Source organism: Octopus bimaculoides, chromosome 4 (genome assembly GCF_001194135.2).
Source record: "Octopus bimaculoides isolate UCB-OBI-ISO-001 chromosome 4, ASM119413v2, whole genome shotgun sequence".
NCBI lineage: Eukaryota > Metazoa > Mollusca > Cephalopoda > Octopoda > Octopodidae > Octopus > Octopus bimaculoides.
Window position 1 is genome coordinate 71,437,400 of NC_068984.1, and position 22,121 is coordinate 71,459,520.

The window sequence follows — 22,121 nt, forward strand, 5'->3', positions numbered from 1 at the left end:
CCCCCCCCGTACGAACGAACACGCTATGAGTATTTATGAACTAATTTTCGGAAGTAGTTACCAAACAATTAACAAACTTGTTGATATAACTGCTTTGTCGTGGAAATCCTGCCAGTGAAGTATGATTGAAGAATTGCGAATTAAAAAGAGTTGCTGCAAAATTTGTGCCTCAGTTGCTCACGGAAGATCAAAAGCAGTGTTGACTGAATGCGTGTCGTGAACTGAAAGAACAGTTAGTAGTTGATCCTGACCACTTTTAGAAAGTCATTACCGGTGACGAAAGCTGGTGATATAGAATTTGCAGATGTGGAAATAGTGAAGAAAAACCGACGGAGGCGAAAAGAGCATCGCGTTGCAAACGTTCCAGCACTGCTTCCATTGGTGGAAAATGCGCCTACACTGATGCATTGCTTGAAATGGAGACTAATTTGAAGGCGGTAAAAATGTAAACATGTAAATCTAAGTGAGTAATTATATCTTAATGTGTTTTGGGAAGGTCATAATGCCAATGAAAACAAGCACATACGCTGGTTCTATATAACTTATTTATTGATAGTCAATAGTTTAAATACCTAATGAAACTAATCGATCGTTTGCTGACCAACATATTGAAGAAAGCATCGACTAATTACATAGTAAGATTTTTAACCGATCGACTAACTGTAAATGAATGATATTTAACCAGTGCATATATTTATTGTTACTGACGCATTGACCCACCCAAAACACAACAAAATTCACATCAAGAATCTTGCAAACCAAATACAAAAATGATATAGAGCTACAAAATACATAAAAGACTACAACAAAGACAATTTTCATGTAAACCTCTTTAGTACGTTAGCTTGCTAGTAAATAAAGGCTAGCTGGAAAAGTTGTTGATGTTGCTTGCTGGAAGGTTAACATTATACTTTTGGTAAGATGATACCTAATTACTATGCTTGCATGTTTTATATAAATATAATGAAAGCATATGGACGAGTTTCGGACAATACTATTAAAAAAAATAACTTTAAACATGTGGAGCCAAATTGTATTATCTTGTGACAATCTGAGATACAAAGCTATTTTTTCATAACTGATTCTATCTTTCCATTGGATATACAGCTGCTTGATGTGCAATTGTAACTCGTAGATGGTGTTAAATTCCCGATTTTATACGAAACGTCTAGTTATCATTGATAACTACTGGTAAAGGCGGACAACCTAAGAAAATATAATGTATGTAAATGTACGATCCCTTATAGTTGTATGTTGTTATATGCATATGGACAACGTAACTGATAGGGGAAGTATACCTCAAACTAAATCACAATAAAATTGATAAGATGAAAGCTACGAAGAGCGGGCTTCAAAGGCGAAAAGTCAGAGATTAGAAATTCGTAGAGTTGTATTATCGCAGTTATAACCTTTCCATTTCGATCATCATGACGAGAGAAATTTATAACTGCTGTAGTAGTTTTGTTGTTGTGTGCAGCAAAATACACGAATTGGAGTTATAGGAAAGTATATAGAATGTATATGATTTACATATAGACATTCCAGTAGCGATGAAAATTCAGAAGGCTACTAGCTACAAGTGTTCCTTTCTTCAATTACACTTTGTTTTTTCGTATATCTTTTGTAATTTAACTCTTTTGAAAATAGTGCTTTTCACTGTATTGGTGTCATAGTTCCTAAACCTATGAATACTCAGATATTCTGATTGGAAAGTTTTGTAATATATGATTGAGTAATTACTTATGTAGACCACAAAATGTATACTTAATGTGGAGATGCTAGCACAAGCAAAGCGCAAAGGTTATCACTGCATTATTTTTTACAGGGTCAAATATACAGCTGACAAAGAATCTTCCAATCAAGAATGATTCTATCTTCGTAACAGATCTGAACATGATTTCACCTTTCCTTTTCCCAATTCTCTACTGAGGCACTTATTCCATTGCATAATCCAATAATACACCATGTATCCACTGAAACGCTGGAATACAATATGATAAAGTGGCTTACATAAACGTATATCAGAAATCACATCACTAAGTAGTTAGAACAGCCAATTTTCTAATCCCCACATTTTATTTCTAAGTACTTGAAAGATCACTAGTGCTTCTACAACTTCACAAACAGTAAGAGAAGCAAAAGAAAATGAAAAACAAAACGCATCTCAAATGAATTAGTGAATATAATTCTCAAGAAGCACCAGCAAAATCTATTCAAATATGAGTATTTCCAAATTGGATATTCCTCAAATACTACCAGACTTTCTATTCGATGTAACCCGTAGTTATGATTGTAATAGAAACAGGTTATTTATCAGTAGAAAATATGACAAATTTACCTAATAATACGTTGCTCCCTTTACAGTAGTTTATATCAAAGCAGCTTGTTTTCCATACGTTATAATATATTCCTTCCATATTCAGTGGTAAAGCAATATGCCTTCTGTTTCAGAATACTTAGAGTCCTGTGATTAGTTGTAAACTTTCTTAGATTTGATATCTATCTACGCTTTTACAAATCAAGCCATTTGATATGTCTATTTATGTATCAAATAGCTAGTAAGTTATCTATCTGTCTGTCTGTCTGTCTTTATATCTACCTTTATAAATGTATATACAAATACATACATACAATCCACGTCACCATCAACACATGTACTTTAAGCAAAAAAAGGCGAAAGCAAATAAACAAAACAAAAACAACTAAACATACAACCTACACAAAAATACAAAATGGACATACCCCTAACCTCGTCCTAGTCAGAAAAAAATGTGTTCATAGCTCAAAGTTGGTCTATAGAAACGAAGAAAAACACTTTAAAATACGGTGAGGTTTCGGTTCCTGAAGGCCGACGTATTATTTGACTCATCCTCAAATTTTATTATATAATGAGAGGCGGTTAACTCTCTCCCTATGAAGTAGGGATTGCCCTGATCAAAGTTACTAATAAGCTATTGAAACATCTCCCCAAGGAACCCCAAGTAGGCATGGAAACGGACGATCCGTTCGGTATGCTGTATATTTACTAAGGTAGATGACCCGTTCACTCTTCTCTCCTACCAAAACGGCAAATCTGAGAGTCGAATACATGTGGCCTAGAGTCGGTCTAGTAGGAAGGTCATCTTCCCAATGGCCTCAAGTCGCTGGCTGTAGATGTGGTAGTCACCAGGAAGAGCAAGATTTCTTGCAGACGTTGTTCTGCGCATATTTTTGACGTCACTGAGATCTAAGCATCACTTTGTCGACCTGGAATGGTAGGTAAAGTGGCAGTGGTGTTTCAGAGATAAGGGGCTCTAAGATGAGGCAGATCTTCCTGGACTCGGACGGTAAATTGGTGATTCTGGACGTTGGTAGCTGCAAAGGTGGTTTCTTGAGACTAGGGGATATCTATGCTCAATCGTTTAGATGTTTTCCTAGGAACACCTCCCTCGTAAATGTTAATGGGAAACTGAAACGTAACTTTACATGCATGTCTGGACTGTGTAGCTCTAATGGATAGTAAAATGTGGCACAAAAGCCTTGCATACCTGCTGAGCTAATTAACAGGTTATGACTGGATAGCCCCAATGTACCTCCACGGATATGTCCAAATTCCATCAGGTCACTCAGGTCATATTTATATAGAACTTTCTGTAGGCTCGGAGACAAAAACAGCTTAGGTTGTCGACAACTTAAAGTAGTCGGTTACATAGACTTTAAATTTGTAATTTGTATGGTTGAAAGAGATGGGGTCCACAAGCATGGACCCTGTTACCGGAAACTGAATGCTTCTTTCCCGGCTTTCATACACCTGGTTAGCAATTTCAGCCATCGGAAGATGATAGGTGCAATCATCGGTAACTATATGTTGATAAACATTAAAAGAGCTCTGACAGTAAATGCATTAAGGTGAAGTAAAGAAATAACGACAAAGCGTTCTAGAGCAGAGGAACACATAATAAAGAAGCTAGAAGAGGCATGTAGAAATGGCATAGCGACAAACGTGTACTACCTCGAAGAATATTACTCGAATGAATCGACTGTATTAAAAATTGTATAGCACTCGTACAATCGAACAACAACCGCATCACAACATGTCTTGTATGATATCCATCAGATCCAATGACAACAATCATTGCGGTACAATACAGTGAAACGATATAGTCATGTATGTAGGGCTTGTAAGATGTTTGCCATTGGGAGTACCGAAAAGGATTGAATTAACAAAGGAAAACGTATTGCAGGAAAATATTTTAACGACAGGAGGAAACTTTAGCCTGCTCATGATTATATGAGCAGCATCACAATGATCATGTCAGAGATATTGGATTTACAAGTCACTACATTAACAGGAGTCTTTCGGTTCACGGGAGCGTCACGATGGTGGGCTTTCTAGTCTGTATCTAGTGTCAAAACTATGAAACTTTGTGGCGCTGTCTAGCGTCGGATCGATGATATATGAATAATACTCAACATCTTGATCGATTGGATGACGGTGCGAGCAGGAAATCTAGGATTACATTACCTGCAGTCGTCGTTACTTTATCAAAGAAATTAGAATTTGATTTGATGCAAATACAGCTGTTTTTCCTCGCAACTCAGCTGCCTTCATAACGAGCTCGTCGCTACCAGTTAGATACATAATGAATGGACGTGTGCATAAACCCAGCAAGTTATTAACTCCACTAATAAGTTTATAATTCAATTTCACTCTTAGAGACTGGATCAGCATTGTAGAAATATTTGAATAATCAACTGAACCTAATACATAACGTGCACTTTAGCCAATTAGAAAATTTAATCTACTCTTCGCATTTTCATAGGAACTGAATTTTGAATGGAGGATGGCAACATTACGCCGTCACACAATTTACTAAAAATCATAGCAGCAACATGTTTTATGCTATACTACACTGTTTTGAAAAAAAAATACATATTGGACAATGTATTGAGTCAGCCCATAAATAATGCGGTTCCTCCTATTGCATGAACTAAAATCAGAGCCGGGCGGGATTAACTACCTGCATCAACTTGCTATAAAAGCAGGTAGCAGTTTACCTTGTCCTTAAACTTAGCGCAAGTTTTGAAGAGTGCAGTTCAATTTTAACAATTATTTTTTAAAACCTATAATGGAAGTGACAAAGATGCATATTCGGCATATTTTACTTTATGAGTTCAATAACAGTTCCATTTGGTAACTATTTTCACGATCATGTACCAATAGATACCTTATTAATGATACATGCAGAACACGTTCAATTATATATTATTATATTTACATGTTTGTTTCATTGACAGGACACTCAGTGAACAATTTCCTCAACAGCTTCTAAAATACACTGAAATTAGAAAATGGACAGAAATATAAAATCCCGGAATTCTTGCATATCCTAGGAACAGACAATACCACAAAATTGAACCTGCATTACTGATCCCGCTTCTTGTGAACTTTTCCACCGATGCAATAGTAACTTTTATTGCTACACTATTCAGCACAACGACCTATCACAAATAAAATCTAAGTATAAGACATTTTGCATGGCTTCTTATTAAGAAATGGATACATTTTTTCAAAAATTTCCAATTACACGTGCCTTGGAGCAAGGCTGTATAGTCACCAAAATTATGAAGTTAATATTTCGTAATTTCAATATTAGCAAATTCCGCATTTAAACATATAAAAGAAACAGTAGTGTTCACACTATTTCAATTATATTAGTTATTAAACTATGTAAAATCCTGAATCCTGATTTACCCATGAAAAGTGTTTCAAATACAAACTAAAATTGGTGTACATAATCTAACGTGACTTTATATTTCTTTTACTGTGTATTATCGCTTTTTGTTACTGACGTATAACAGAATATTACGACATATAACGTTATATGGGAAAGCATTTGATTATTCAATCAATCAAGTAGAAACTGAATACGTTATATACGGCTAAATGTTCTGATGAACTACTTAGTCTCTCTTCTGCTAACTTAGTTTTTCTCGCTTTCTCGTTCAGTTCCCTCCTATCAAAATCGGTAACATAGTCGTGTATATTCCCCTGTTGTTTATTTCTACCACTCAGTGAGAAAGTAACATGAGAAAGCAAGTCGGAATTTAACTTTACTATAAGTATCAATGCTGCCTTCATTTTCTTTAGCAGTTTATTATAATCAATATAATCAAGATCTATTCACACGCACTATTTCAGTAGTCTCCTTTTGGATGGAGTTCGGCAGAGAAGGAAGCGGTAATTGCTGCATAAGTAGCGCATGTATAACTGATAAAATTTAGATATAGTGAATTGCGATATATCGCTTTCAAAAATGTCTCGAAATGTCTCTAAGAATCCATATTTTCACGAATGTTAACCTATGGATATCCTTACCTGAAAATATATAGATTGGAAGGGAAAGCGTGAGGGAATAAAGGATGCAATAAATATTAGTGGTAATATAAGGACTGATAGCAGAATGCAACTACCAGAAATGGGACGATTGAGTGTGGCGAATATGTGTGCTTAGAAAGAAGGCAAACCGAAAAATGCTTGGATGATGAGGCAGTGTATCGGATAAATTACAAAAAACATTTAATAAGGGCAGCGGTATTTTTAATTTCCTTTCACTTTTTAAAAAAAATTATAATGCTGATTAATTACATAGGATTGGAGCATATTCTAATTCATCGTTCTCCAGTTCTTAAAGACTACCTTATTTATCGATCAGGAGAAGGGAATATCAAAATCGTTTTCGACGGATTTTCGTTACCGACTCGAAGAGCTAGAAATATTATATGCCATTGTTTTAGTTTCCTTTTGTTCTCTCTCTGAATGACAATTCTGCCTATGTAAATTATATTTTTTTTTAAACTGAATTTAAAAAAAACACGAAAAAAAACTTATAAATAAAGAATGTAACTCTTAAATGAAATAGCAGTGTTTTGCAAAATTTAAATTACTGAAAAAGCAGATTAGATATCCAACATTAAAATCTACGTGATTTTGTTTCCGAAACCGTAATTCATTCTTCCTGGCAAAATAAAATACATATCTACACGCAAGCGTTGTATGTTCTCTTAAATGTAGAACAATGTTGAATTACTTAGGTGGTGAGATATTCATTGTGACATACAATAACTGTGACATAAAATAACTGCACCCTTGTGTAATAGCTCATATGTGAACCTGGACACATGAACCTATAGTGTAGTAATAGCTCTTCCATTGACACACTGCATTATGTGCAACTTGCAGAAATATGTATATGTAGTAATATGCTATATACATATATATGATATAATGTAGTGATTCGTTTAAGGCATGAAATAAGGTAATACGCTCAGGTTTTCTATAATATGTGTTAGCATAGATCTTACCGTAAGAAATAATCAAACATCAACTGAAATAATCAACAGTGAATCTCTGTCGAATACAGAAACAGTGTTTTAACCGAGTATTTATTGGCAGCAATTTAATAAAATCTTAAAACAATAGAAATTTTACATTCTTTTTCTTGTGTTCATCAATAGAATTTTCAGATGGTTGAATATGTATTACACATAGCTAAATACTAGCAGTAAACACTAGTATCTCAAATGTTAGTATAAGTTAACAACGGTACATAATAGAAGCTATATTATAAAATATCTGACCATAAACATTCAGCCGGTGAAAAGGACTTTTACAATGCATTTGGCTGCTTAAGAATTATTGTAAAACAAGAGTTAACAGACAACATCAAGTTGTATTGATTGTGATTACGTCTGTTTTACTACAGTTATCTTAGATCTTTCATTCTAGTCTATAGCCATTAAATTCATTCATGTGTACATCGGATTACATTTGCTACCGATATAGCAATTTTAGTAGACACTATTTAACTTTTATTGCCATTTTTTCTGCCCTTTTATAGAGTTTCACACTTGGCTCTGTATCCAATTCATTAATGCTTGAAAGCAGCTCTCTGGTCAAAGTAATAAATACGCATATTATGTGATCAGATTACGTTTGATGCATTTAAGTGATTAGCTATCTCTCTAGCTATCTTTAAAGTTTCAAATATCCTTCACAATAAAATAATTATGCTGCACATCTATATTTTAAACAAATTTCTCTCAGAAAAATTGAAGGTTTGGCGAGAAAATTTACTTTTCATCGCATAATTTTGATGCAGCTGAGATTTTCTCAGACATAGATAAGCATAAAAGCCGCAGATTAATTTCTGCGGGATTCTATTACTTTCAAATAAGATCGGAAAGATATAATTATAAATTAGACCTAGTTATAACTTAGAATTAACCAACTAGTTTTCTTTAGACTTCAAATTCCACAAAACATATCACCTGGATTTCCAGCATTAGTTGTGCTTGTATTACCAAAGAAATATGTGCCACAGTTCTAAGTTAATGCAGACCAGACGTTGAGCATATAATATTGCAGAAAATCTGCGAGAGAGTGAAGCAGTATTTTGGAAAAGGGACTGAAAAATATGATGAAGTCATCTAATTTTCGCTGATGTGACACATATAGTTAAATTTCTGCGTGTACTATGCAGTTCCTTAGTTTTGACACACACTGCATCCACCTATCGTATAGTCGTGAATGGCAAGCTTATATTACTCAGCATGTACCATTGTCTGTCGGCCCCCAGAACTAGACTTCGTCGTAATATTATCTTTTAGTTATGCTTGCTACTCACTTTGTCTCTCTCTTTCTCTCTCTCTCTCTCTCTCTCTCTCTCTCTCTATTCTCTGTCTAGCTGTCTGTTTGTATGCGTCTGTCTTCTTCATTCTCTACATTTCTGTGTAAGTGGTTTTATGGAAGTGACAATGTCCCTTGTAGTCCTACTCTGATATTTTGAATATGTGTCTCTTGATTCAGAGGTTGGAGCATGAGCAGCAGCAAGGAGTATGGAAGCAAGAGGTAGTTTAACAAATACTACAGTTCACTTATTTTGGGAACTAAGTCGTCTATGGGTGGTATGTATTTGTAGATATGAACAGCTTTCGGTGTGTTATTTGTAGTTTAGTGCAGTTTGTATAGGAGATATTAAGCATACAAGCAAGAAAATATTAATTGCATTTTTTGGCGAAGCGTTGGGTTTTATGACGTTCTGTTTTATATAGTTTTAGTAAAATATTTTCTTTTAATTTATGAATTTTTGTCGCAGTTTGGGAAACAGTATATTTTGATTTTGTGAGAGTATTTTTGGAAATAGCTGATGTGCTACTCTGCGAGAACAAAATTCAAATTGGACCCCACCTGTAAGGTCATGCGCTGTTTATCTTGATACGATATCACCACGTCGGACACGATTAAGTAAATTTCAGTTGATCGCAAGGATCAATGTAATCGGCTTACCGCTTCTTCGGTATTGCTGGTCCTGTACCAACATTTGAAACCAGTATTATTTTGCTAGAGATTAGAAAAATAACGGTAAAATATTCAGCTTTAGGGCCTTCACGAATTTAACATCAATATCATTAAGCAATCATTTCATAAAATTGAATGTTTTTCAGATATTACCCATTAAACACCATTAGAGCAAATATGTTTAAAATAAAACCTACATAACAATGTTATAACAACAGTTAACCAATTAAGATATAATTCAATATAATTTAATTCTCTTTTATAACAGCAATTAGAATACTACTAAGTTGTGAAATTGAATCATCATTGAAGTGTTAAAAGAGATATGATCCATTTTTCTAATTTCAAAATTTACTTTGATTTTATATCATACATTTTTAAATTGCATGATGTTAAGTGCGTTACGTTTATAACACATTCGTGGTTTCTTTTCCTGGATCTATCGATAAGTGGTGTCGTTGATACGGGCTCTTTACTTCGCCTTGTTCCAGCATGATCAACAGCAAATTTATGCCAGGCTAAACTAGCTTGTGCTTTCTTATTCTATAGCTGCTATATCATTCATGCTTCAATGGATATTGGGTTAAAAAAACTGAGTGCATGTCCATAATTGCGCGCTAATAGGCAGACAATTGAAGATTTAAAGTATAGTATATACTCTCAAAGGATGCTTATCTACATGCGGCGATTTTCGTAGTTAACCATGAAATGTAAAGTTCTTGCGGTGAGCCACTGCTTAGCTCTACCAGTCATTGTACTATGATGGGAATATCATGAGCGAGTGAATATCACTTATCATCACACAGCGCACCCTGTCCGATTTTCGTGGTCGAAGAGGAGATAACCACTCTGCATTTTTTTTCATCTGACAGTCTGGGTAGATGGGGCTACGAATTGATTTTCAGGACGTTATACCATTTGCCTACAGCGACAAATTTTCTCCATGAAAAAACACAGTGAATGATATTTTTACGAGTTCGAATATGCTCCAGACATATTTGAACTGGTAACGTCTTTGTATAAAATGCACAACTACCATATTTAATCCGTTTTGATATGTGATGAAGTAAATAACGCAATACAAATCTAACAAAATCGCAAATCGTATATCATGCTGGGATTTCTCATACACTCATTTAATGGATACAAAAAATAACTATCAATAAATGTACAATGTATCTTTCATGTTAACATTGTGGTATATCATATGAGAGTGCACTCGATTTTGTAACCTCTCTGTACAGAGCGATTTCAAATATAATCCTCAGGTGTGCCTCCTAACTGAAAATTTCCTATTAAATAAAAGGAACATTATAATCAATGCTGTCTATCATACAATTCTTTGAACTACTGTCAATGGATAAAGTTAACGTTGCATTTCAAGTTTGAATGAAGAAGACTTTAAAGTAGCTGAGTCACGCGGCAATGGAATTATAACACTGTTTGTGCATTAATATTTTTGAGTTCAGTTTTAGATTAGGCTTTCTTTATATTTCCCTTTCTCGTTGATTAATAACAAATAATTATTACCAAGAAATGGGAGAAAATTTAGTTAGATACCCACTTCAATCCACAAGATTTTCTGTTTACGAAAGAAAACGATAATATTACTTTCGAGTTTAATTATGTACACGAACATCAATTATTCGTGACTAATACAAGTTTTATTCGCTGGTTAAAACGTTTAATATAGGGACCACAACAAAGATTTTCCATTTTCAGTTTATGATAAATGACCATCACAGTGGTTTTTGCACCACAACCAGTATCTATATTTCCAAAAGCCGAAATGCTTCTCTCACGAAATAACCATAGAACGGAGTCCCGAGGAAGCATTCGTTCTTCAAATTAGATTTGCAAAACAGCATCATAAACAATATTTAATTATCTTTACTAATAGATAATTACTTGTGCTTGTGTAGAATATGCCAGGGTGAAATGTTACTCATAATGGAACTCACAGGGTCAAGAGTATGAGAAGCGACATTGGAATATTAGCTTATAATTTCTGTTTATGCGGTTTAAATATGGCATTTACTTTCCTCTATGTACTTTACTCAAAGTGGTATGCCTCAGCTTTATTCTCAGCATTCTGTTTACTGAAATTGTGTGTTTATTAAATACAAAAGAGAAATAATTTGTCATGAAATGTTTCTGCATTGATGCTGACTAATGAGTTTGATACACGTGGACATATTTCTCATCAACTGTACAGGAAACTTGTTCATGTATGTTTAGTACCTACTTTTATTACGGGGCAATGTAAACTCTCGTAATAATTACATCTAGAATTATGTTTATAGCAATTTGTATACAAAAGACAAAATGTGTTCTAATAGATACACATGGAGAAGCAATTCCCCAGAACTTACGGAGACCGTCTTCGTATGGTGTAAGGCAGCAATGTCTAATACGCGACCTGTAGGGCGCTTTCGGCCATTTTCAAACACATGTGTAGCCCACGTGTGACATTGCTCGAGGTTTAAAAATGGACAATCAAAAACATTATTATGATAAAAACAATCAATAATAAGTCAATAAAGAATAAGTATTCGGATTACAATTAATAAGTCCTGGGGTCGATTCCTGGAAATAAAACCCTTTAAGGCGGTTCTCTAGCATAGCCGCAGTCAAATGACTGAAACAGCTAAAAGTAAAAGTAATGGAAATTGGCGTATGAGGGATGGATTTGAGTGTGTGTGTTGTGTCTTATCCGTAATTTGTATGAACACAATTACGTATGCCCGCTATGTAAGAGCTAAACTGCAAGCTTAACCAAGTTAAAATTATATTCATGGACGACTTATTCCACGCTCTGAAAAATAACAGAATTGTTTATAGTATTATGCATTGCTACAATTTCAAGCAATTTTTCATAAATATTAAATTCAACATTGCAACCCTTTTTAGAATTAGCAAACAGTGCTAAAGCCGGCAGTTGCATAAAAAGCAACCGAAAATGTTCTAAACTTGATGATACAGCTTTCATCTGTCCTTAGTCGTCCGACATTTTATGTATCCTTTGTATCACAGCATTTCTTGTTAAAGAAATATCTTTGAATGTCTTTGGTTTCCCAGGACAAATACCTTCGACCGTTTTCACCAGATTGTTTTTTTGAAGTGTCCGTCACTTCGATTTTCCAAAGCTAGCAATCATTCGACTCACTTCATAACTTGCAGTAACAAGGGCAAAATTTCCTCCTAGAATTGTTTAGAAATCTCGCCTGTTCAACTCTTTCTGTTTAATACACCCATGGGACCTTCTTATTTAGCCGTGAATTTTCGTAGTGTATTTTCAAATTGCATTCCTTCAGAGTGGTGATGCAGGTATTACAAATTAAGCAGGGTATCTTTGAGTTAAGGGCTGTGCAGAAATATTGTGGCCCCCACTTTTCCTGAAAACCACAACCTATCTCGTTCAATCTCCTTTTTTCCCATCTGCCTAAATATTGGAATAAAGTCATCGATCCCATTTTGCAAAGGTGTACTACAAATGCGTACGGACTGCCTGGAGTATATAAAAGCAACAACAGATAAGAAATTTCTGTTCTTTCTTAAACACCAGTGAGGACTAAACAAATGCAATACTAGTTACATCTCTATCATATCTCTATCTTCAGAGCTGAGTTATAGAAAGATGCATGATTAATGAATTTATTTAATTCTTTAGTTTTATGTGATAGTTATAATTTCTTGCGTTATAGAAATTTTCTTATGCTTATTTAAGTGTATAAATTCATTTAGCGTCTTTATATTAATTCAATACAGTAAATATGTTTTATGACAAGGCGCTCGAAAACGGAAAATGTTTTTGAGCGAACTAGGATATTGTTAAAGGGTTAGAAATGGTAACAATACTCATTCAAATAATTCCTCGACAGCTCTGTCTTTCTCCTCTCCGTGCCCAATTCTGCTAAAACACTAATTCATTCTACATCTTCACTTTTCTTGCTGTTTACTGCTTGGCTACAGCATATTAATAAAAGGTGACCGGCAAATTTGAGCGTCGGGAAATGAAACGTTTTGCTAAAGAACTCAACGTGTCGTCCTCTCCAGGAATCGAAACCACAATGTTACAATCATGAGTCCAGTACCCTAACCACAAAGCAACATGCCTTCACTAAGATTAAATAGTATCATTTTATGAAGTTTCACAGCATAGATGATATATTTCCCACGAAGCATATGTTCATAACCGTTAGTACATTGTAGTAGATTTAACGTGCGTTTTGTGCATCGCTCTGTAGGAAAATATGGTGAAAGTTTAACAGGTAATATTAATTAATCAAAAACATTAAGATTTGCTCTGCAGTGGAAAGTATTTTGCTTCTTCATGCTTAAATTTTTTTGTTCCAAATGTCATTGAAATCTTTGAAAAATGTTTACCGCTTCTGCGAAAATCAGGTTTAATACAATACTCTCGTACGTTATTTATGATATGTTTGTATTTTAAGGCCAAATTCAATCACAACGATTGGGAACTATGTGCAAAGGCGTTCCAAATAACAATTCAATCCTATTTTTCAGCGGCACTACGTATTCCACACTACATGAAACAATATGTCCAATTAGAAACTTCGAGGATGGTCTTAGTTGGTATATCTTTAGTAAGCTATGCCTGAAATAATGAAGTACAATTCTAATAAATCATTATTTTAGAAATGGAATTTGAAATGACTACCTGTGAAGTTTGTATCAGATTGTACAAAATTCCAGAAACTTCAATGAGCCCACTAATTAGATATTTTACTGTCCTCCAGATAACCAATCTTTGAGATTATTTGGAGATTTACTCCAAAATACTCAACATGATTTTATGCAAAAGAAGGAATTGTTTACTTAATTGTACTTTCCTTCATTATTGTAATATTGCAAACTTGATACTTACCTATTTATAGCCACGAGGAATATGTTGCTTATTATGAGTTTGACGGAACTAAGAGTAAGAGGATTCAATTAATGTGTTATAGACAAAGAAGCTGTTATATTATTACTTTCACTGTTAGAAACAAGATCATAAGTTTCACACGTCTTTCATATCGCACGTAATTACTAAAGGATGATCACACTAGATAATTTCCTGAGAGATACAATATAAGTGTAAATGCATAAGGAATATGAAATAAGAAAAAAACAACCTGAAGGCTAAGATACATTTGAACATACATTTTAGAATTTATTTTCAGGCACTGTTATACTTCTCATAAATTAGTAGTTATTTTATAGTCGAAACGAATGTAATTAATATTATCCTTAATATATTGCAGCGATTTTGACTTCATTCCCATTAGTCTCATATCTGATATAATAACTGTTTAGTTGCTCCTAAGCAAGAGGTTAACTATTGCTCTTGCTCACATTTCGCAAGCATAACTCAATTTTCGCATTTAAACAGTTTGACATTTACTGACATAGGCCGTGACAACTCACTTAACAATATATCGAATACATATGGTTATTTCTGATTATCTCTATCTCCTTAATATTATCATAGTTTTATTAAGCTTAACACCTGATTAAATTGTATAAGATTTTGCTTGTGCTGACCACAATTAATTAGACTTCCTTCCAAGATTATAGCTCAATATATGTCAGTTTATTTTAAAGTTGGTAAGTAATTTCCCTATAAGAAGATTAGAGAATTTAAAGCTCTAATCTCAACAAAGAAAATAAAGGAACAAAATGCTAACATAATGTGGTTAAGAATTTTCATCGTAATCATTGAATGCACTACTTCGGAAAATTGCCGAATATCTTTTATGGGAGTACCTGAGTGCGTGTGTACCAGAAATTCTGTAACACCTGGGCATGTTAGCAAATCGAGGAACCCTTTGCAAAAATATAGTTATTTCGGTATACACCGCAAATTATAAGCATAAAGAATTAGGACTTTTCTATATAGTCATTAAGACTATGATCTCACGGAAATCGATATGCCCTCTCTTTTCATTCGAAGTCTAGTCGTAAGAAATAATCTTGGTTTTGTGGTGTAGTTTTAGCTGAAAATTTTGGATATAATAGTTTCAGTCCAACAACGTTTGTGCTTAATTAACAGTCATGGGAAAACTGAGTCTAAGAAATTGAAAGCTCTCAAAAACAAATATTGAGATAATCGGGTCTAGTATATTTCATAGAAGAAAACGGCAATTGGCACCAGCAAAGTTTCCGGACATGATTCTGATATTATGCCGGAGATATGATAAAATCCCTAATAATGGGACTTGTACCTCAGCAAATGTTTGAAGACCAAGTTTTCGAATTAGAGTTATGAGAATGCATGGAGTGGCTCCTTCTAGTCAGAAGATTCTGGCAAAAAATTGTCGACTTTATTCTGCGATATTGCTGTATCTCTTGAATTGTCGTATTCTTTTCACTCTCATTATGATGTCCAATAGCTTTTTGAAATTCCTCTGCAAATTTAAGATGTATAGAAATATCGCTTTATGAGACGCTATCATATGTTAAATTCAAATTACGACAAACGTAAATGTAGTGGGAGAGTTTAGCTCAATCGGTCGGGCATCATGGAGATGCGAGTTCGAGTCCACAGCTAACGACCTACACTTTTTTCTGCAAAATAGAGGTAGTTTATCCTGTTCAGGCTATATTATTAGCATTATCATGCGATTAAGAATTTAAAATCACTTCTTTAACTTTCTAAGACATCTCAACGCCTCTAAAAGCAAACTTCGCTTGTTTGTTTAAGTTTGTCGTAATTTGAATTTAATAATAATAACAATAATTGTAGTAGTAGCAGCAGCAGTAGTAGTAGTAGTAGTAGTAGTAGTAGTAGTAAGAGTAGTAGTATTTCTATATATTATTGAAGCCTTCCCTTCGATTCTCAGCTTTGTCTAATTTTCTGGTGTATGTGAATTTCTTCTGGACGAGCAATTCCTGTCTCACTTCCGTTAATATCTCTTCTTCCATCTCACATTACATTTTGGTCTTCATTTATCAAATCTGATCAGTCAATATTTGTTCACTCACGTTCTTCAGTTCTTCGCGCTGATATTTTTTCCCATACCTCTAATAATTGTTTTATAGCCCCTTTTCCCTTGTACCTCCCTAATATAACATTCGAGTAAAAATTTGGTGTTTCTCTTTTGTCAGCTTTAATATCTTTCGTTGTTGTAAGTCAGCAGTAGATTGATTACGGCCAGATTGGTGCTGCTCTTCAACAGGACACCTACTGGACGTGACACGTTTTTCGAAAATATTCAGCCTCGTTGAAGGACTTATTATTACTTCTCAATATTAACGTTTCTCTAAAGCAGCGAGCTGGCAGAATCGTTAGCGCACCAGACAAAACATTTAGAGGCGTTTCGTCTGTCTTATCGTTCAGAGTTCAAATTCCGCTGTGGTCAACTTTGCTTTTCATCCCTTTGGTGGTCGATAATGTGAGTTCTAGTTGAGCAATGGGGTCGTTGTAATCAACCTACTACATTATCCGATACTCCTGGCATTGTGCCAATATTTGAAACCAATATTAATATTTCTCTCATAAATGAGGAATGTGCTTAAAGGATACCTCCAACCAATAATTATACCATGCAACCGTCACTAGATAGGCAGGCACTCAAGACCTATGAGAGGCCGTCTTCCCTCATTTAGGCTGATAATCATGCGCTGGTAATCACTTGCGGTATTTACCTCACACACACATTTTCAAAGATTCATACAGCTGGATATCAGTTATCTCTCTGGATGTCATTCGCCCTTTAACTGGATGTATTTTGTCCTGTAGAGTGTCCAAGGAAATCCACCTACCATGCCAGGCCCGCACATGCCACTTTGGTCGCCGACAGCCTGACCAAGAATCTGGTTGTGCTGGATTATGTTACCAATAACACTAAAAGTGACCTGACAATTTTTTACAATTATTAAAATCCGTCTGTACCACCAAAATTGTTACTACGACTAAAACAAACACTACTCTTATCATCATTTCAGTGACTAATCCTATTACTATCGTGTTCTTATGATCTTCCATATTACCATTATTATTAACAAAATACCAGAGAAATTGGGGGGATGAACCAGGTCTTTCAGGATTTCGTGGCTTCCGTACAACAATCCTTGTTATAGGCGGTGGAGATATGGTTGGGTAGGTGCGCAGCCAAGAAACAGGTCTCTATATTGAATAGCAAGATAGCAGAAACACATGTCAATCTAAAAATAAGCAAGATAAAATAACAATTCTCAGCTCAATTATGATAGTATTACCAAGAATAATAAGAAAAAAAGAAAACAAAGTTGCTTCTACCTGTTTATTGAGAAAATAGCCCAATAAAGGGGAATTGCAATGGGATGAATGCAGTTTACAAGTGCAATCCAATATCATAGACGAATATTAAACTTCATATTTCTTCATCAGATGATCTAGGTAAAGATATTATGGTCGCATAAAAATTCTTTTTTGAGACAGACGTTCTCGTGCAATATCCCTTTGCGAAGAAATTGCTTTCAACGCATGTTCCAAAAGTTAAAAGATGCATTCTATATGAAATGTTTGTTTATGAAAGGAAACCCACTTTCAACCTCCTCCCCATCACCCCAAAAAACCCACTTAAAATGCTTTTTGCTATATTTCTCTCATATGTCATATTATATTCGTTTCCCTGCCGCTAATTTACGCTGTTATTTACGGGTGCTTCGAGCTCGTTCTACATTTGCAATACTGTTTTGTTTCTTTTGAAGATGACGTAATTAGCTGTATACATTTGCATCAAATTGTCATTTACTTGATAACATTTTTATTAGCTCAATAACGCATTGAAAATTTTCGAGTCAAATAGATACATATATACACACATATACATAATTATACACACACACACACACACACACGCACACACACATACACACATACACGTATATGTATACACACCAAAACTGGATTATGTGTAATGTAGATGTCAAATAAGATATTGCATTTATATTCGATTTCTTAATTACTATGTGACTTGAATAATAAAATATATTATTCGGTATTGTTTAATAGGCACTTTTCGGGAGATAAAGTATTCGCAATATGTCACAGAAGTTAATTAGATATTCTTATCTCAAATTGTCATCATTTAATTCTAAATTCTTAGAGTAATATTCTGCATCTTACAGATATCGGAAAATATATAATAATTCAAAATATGTCTCCGAAAAACTTATGCATTTTAAAATTTCTATTTGCACCTCGAAGTGTTTAGGCTTAACTTTGTTTTATAGTACTAAATTACTGATAAGCTACAAGAAAATGAAATTTTGTCTCGAATTAATGAAGCATGCGCAACTTAAGAAACAATTGTGGTAAGAAATAAAATGTCAGCTTCTACCTCAAGGAATCATTATAAACTAACAATAACTTTACAGATTGAAATGATATCCGAAAAACAGGTATTTGAAAATGAAATAATTTAATAGCTGTATTATAATTACCCAATTTTTTGAAAGATTGATGCTAAAAGTGAATTTTTCTTTCTTATTATCTTCGTATCACATAGTAATTACAATATAAAGGAATGAAGATATGTAATATGTTAACTGCGATTTAATCTCTATTAATACGTCTCTATTAATATTACTTACAGAGTATTTGCTCACATAATGCGATAAAAACAAATAAGCTTGTCCTAAATTATTTTTCTACTGGTAGAAATCGATTGTGCGAAGCATGCAAACATTTCGTACTTTAAAACCTCTATTAACGGAATTATTATAATTTATCTGCACTCTACCAAGTTCGGTTTGTCCAATAAATTTTTTGCTTAGTTCCACCTTCCTCCCTGTATGTCATGTAGGCGGTTAATTAGCTTCGAACATGTATGTGGCTAGAACAGATGACAAAAGTTGGACAATACACGATAAAACCAGTTTATAATATTGTAAGTTTCACATTTCGCCCAAAATGGAAATTAAAAGTAATTTCAATATGCTGACAGTCACCTTATCAGTACCGGCTTAGCAACTAAAGTTGTTAAATATGCGGGTAAATGTGGTGAGGAAAAGAAAAAGGAAACCACGGACGACAACTATTTCAAAGTAAAGTGCTGTTTGTTACATAGATTGTAAAATACACAAAACCAGCTGAGCTAATCTTCAGGTCCCGTTACCTCAAAGTTGTTTACATTGTCGCGTGAAAATGGGCAAATGAATAATTAAAGTAGCCACAACGCAAATGGCAACAGAAAAACGAAAGACAAATACAAAATCAAATAACCAATGAAATTATTGGTTAGAATGGCAAGTTAACAAAAAGAAAATAGAAATAAACAAAATTACAATCACATGAACAATGAAAGTATTATTCATATGAGAGGATGTTCAAAGCAAATAAGGTGTGTTTGTAGAAGACATGAAATGGAAGGAATCTGAATGCTAATTAGAGGGCAGAGGGAGGTGAGTAAGACTAGAGATAAAATAAATTCTTGTATTACAGGATGCCAAAAGGATAGCCAGAGACAATGACCTGATAGCATTAAAGTTCAAGACATCTAATTTAGAAAAAAACTGATAGAGAGGTCAATGTTTACTAGGGTGATAAGAGCCACAAAATAGTATTTACACTTCGAACCCTAAGTACTGCTTGTTTGCCATATATATATATGTATAGTCCGCATATGAGATGAAAAGATTCTCAATATAGAGCTGATCTTGTAGTACTCAAAGGATCCAAAATTCGACACCAATAGATATAAGAGGGATCAAGTTGAACGGATATAGAAGCAATTATGCGACTAGACAAAATAGATATATTCTTTTTTTTTTTACTTTAGACCTAAAATTTCAAGGGAGAGAGACGGTCGATTAGATCGACCCCAGTACGAAACTGATATTTAATTTATCAACTCTGAAAGACAAAGATGACCTCGGCGGAATTTGAACTCAGAACGTACAGACAGGCGAAATAACGATATGCATTTTGATTTCGCCCGGTGTCCTAACGTTTCTGCCAGCTCACGGTATTGATAAACTAGCTATATTAAATACAATATAATAGTTTCGGTATGAAACACAACATATGTATATATATATGCATACATGCAAAGCGAGAAAAAGCAAAAAGTGTAGTCTTTCAGACGTTGAACATTTAAGTACTAATATTTATATTATTAGAACCAACTTAGAGAGAGTACAAACAACATCTGTTTCTGGGGGGCTCAGAGATATATGATGATCTTGGTAGAAGTAGTTCATCACAATATGCGAAAGTAAGCAACATACGATAAGATGAACCAAATCTTTACCCTGCGTAAAGTTGATCTATTAATACAACTTTCTACATATTTGTACTTTAAAATTCATCTTCCGAAAGTCTCTATCTTTTGCCTTCTCTCAGTTTGCATGTATACATACTTTGACCTTTGTTGTTGGCACTCCGTCGCTTACGACGTCGAGGGTTCCAGTTGATCCGATCACCGGAACAGCCTGCTCGTGAATTTAATGTGCAAGTGGCTGAGCACTCCACAGACACGTATACCCTTAACGTAGTTCTCGAGGATATTCAGCGTGACACAGTGTGACAAGGCTGACCCTTTGAATTACAGGCACAACAGAAACAGGAAGTAAGAGTGAGAGAAAGTTGTGATGAAAGAGAACACCAGGGTTCACCACCATCGCCTGCCTGAGCCTCGAGGATCTTTAGGTGTTTTCGATCAATAAACACTCACAACGCCCGGTCTGGGAATCGAAACCACGATCCTACGACCGCGAATCCGCTGCCCTAAACACTGGGCCATTGCGCCTCCACACTTTGACCTTTATATTAAACTATTATACTACATTTAATATATCTAATTTTTATACACATAATTGTTTTTCCTCTCTCTCCTCCTCTCTCTTTCTCGCTCCCCTCTCTGTATATATATATATATATACCAATATAACGTGAGTTCTTCCAAAGCAGTGAGCCACAAAATATTGTCATACAATAGGAAATTCTGCTGTTAGTGGTTATACGTGTAGAAATTCGTAGGCATTCGTAGAGTATAAACAAACAAATTAAACTTGTTCTGTCCATCTTCTTATATTTAAATTTATCTATTTGTGTGTGTGTGTGTGTGTGTGTGTGTGTGTGTGTTACTATATGTGGTGTTTGTGTGTGTTCGTGTATGTGTGCATGTTTGTATGTGCGTATGCCTGTATACACCCACACATATACGCATATATATTTGTATATACATATATATATACATATATAGTGAGAATTTTTACAAAAAATAGAAGACGAAGACGGTGTGTAAACAACAAACAGATGTATTAGTTTAACACTCGGGAATTGAGAAAGTCTTTTACGTTTCGAGCCTACGCTCTTCGACAAAAAGGAACACAGAAGTAAACAGGGAGAGAATACAGAAAAAAAGGTTAAATGGCTAGCGATCTATCATGGCGAATGCCGGAATCGACTGCACATACTAAATATATGTAGTTTCTTCTTCGGCACTATGGTTTAGAGCTCTGGAGAAGACTCCCTTATAATACACTAGGTGTTAAAACAGTCGTAGACAGGTGAGACACGTCAGCACCAGGCTTATTCAGATGTGATGGATATCAATATTTTGTCATACTTGCGGTTTATAATCATCACGTGTACTTCTCAAACCGGGGGGGGGGGGCAACTGAATCGCCATGCAATAACTATACTGAAATAGTGTAAGGACCACTTGCTGGTATGTCACGACGATGCATACGTAGGATTAAGTTTAATTACTAATTAAGAGCAGCGCTAGTTTTATAAAGATTATCGACCGCACATAAGCAATGTATGTGCTTTATTTGTTCGCTGTCT

General features: G+C 34.6%; 1 long non-coding RNA gene across 4 annotated transcripts in view; it reads right to left on the reverse strand.

The window, feature by feature from the left end:
• Positions 1 to 22,121, reverse strand: part of LOC128247595 (uncharacterized) — a 137,815-nt gene that overhangs the window by 86,713 nt on the left and 28,981 nt on the right. For 2 of the 4 annotated variants that reach the window (XR_008263937.1, XR_008263939.1), the window contains exon 3: positions 5,259 to 5,318. The exons of the other annotated variants lie outside the window; for them this stretch is intronic. This is a non-coding gene — a long non-coding RNA (uncharacterized LOC128247595). The remainder of the gene's footprint in view (positions 1 to 5,258; positions 5,319 to 22,121) is intronic. 4 annotated transcript variants of the gene reach the window in all.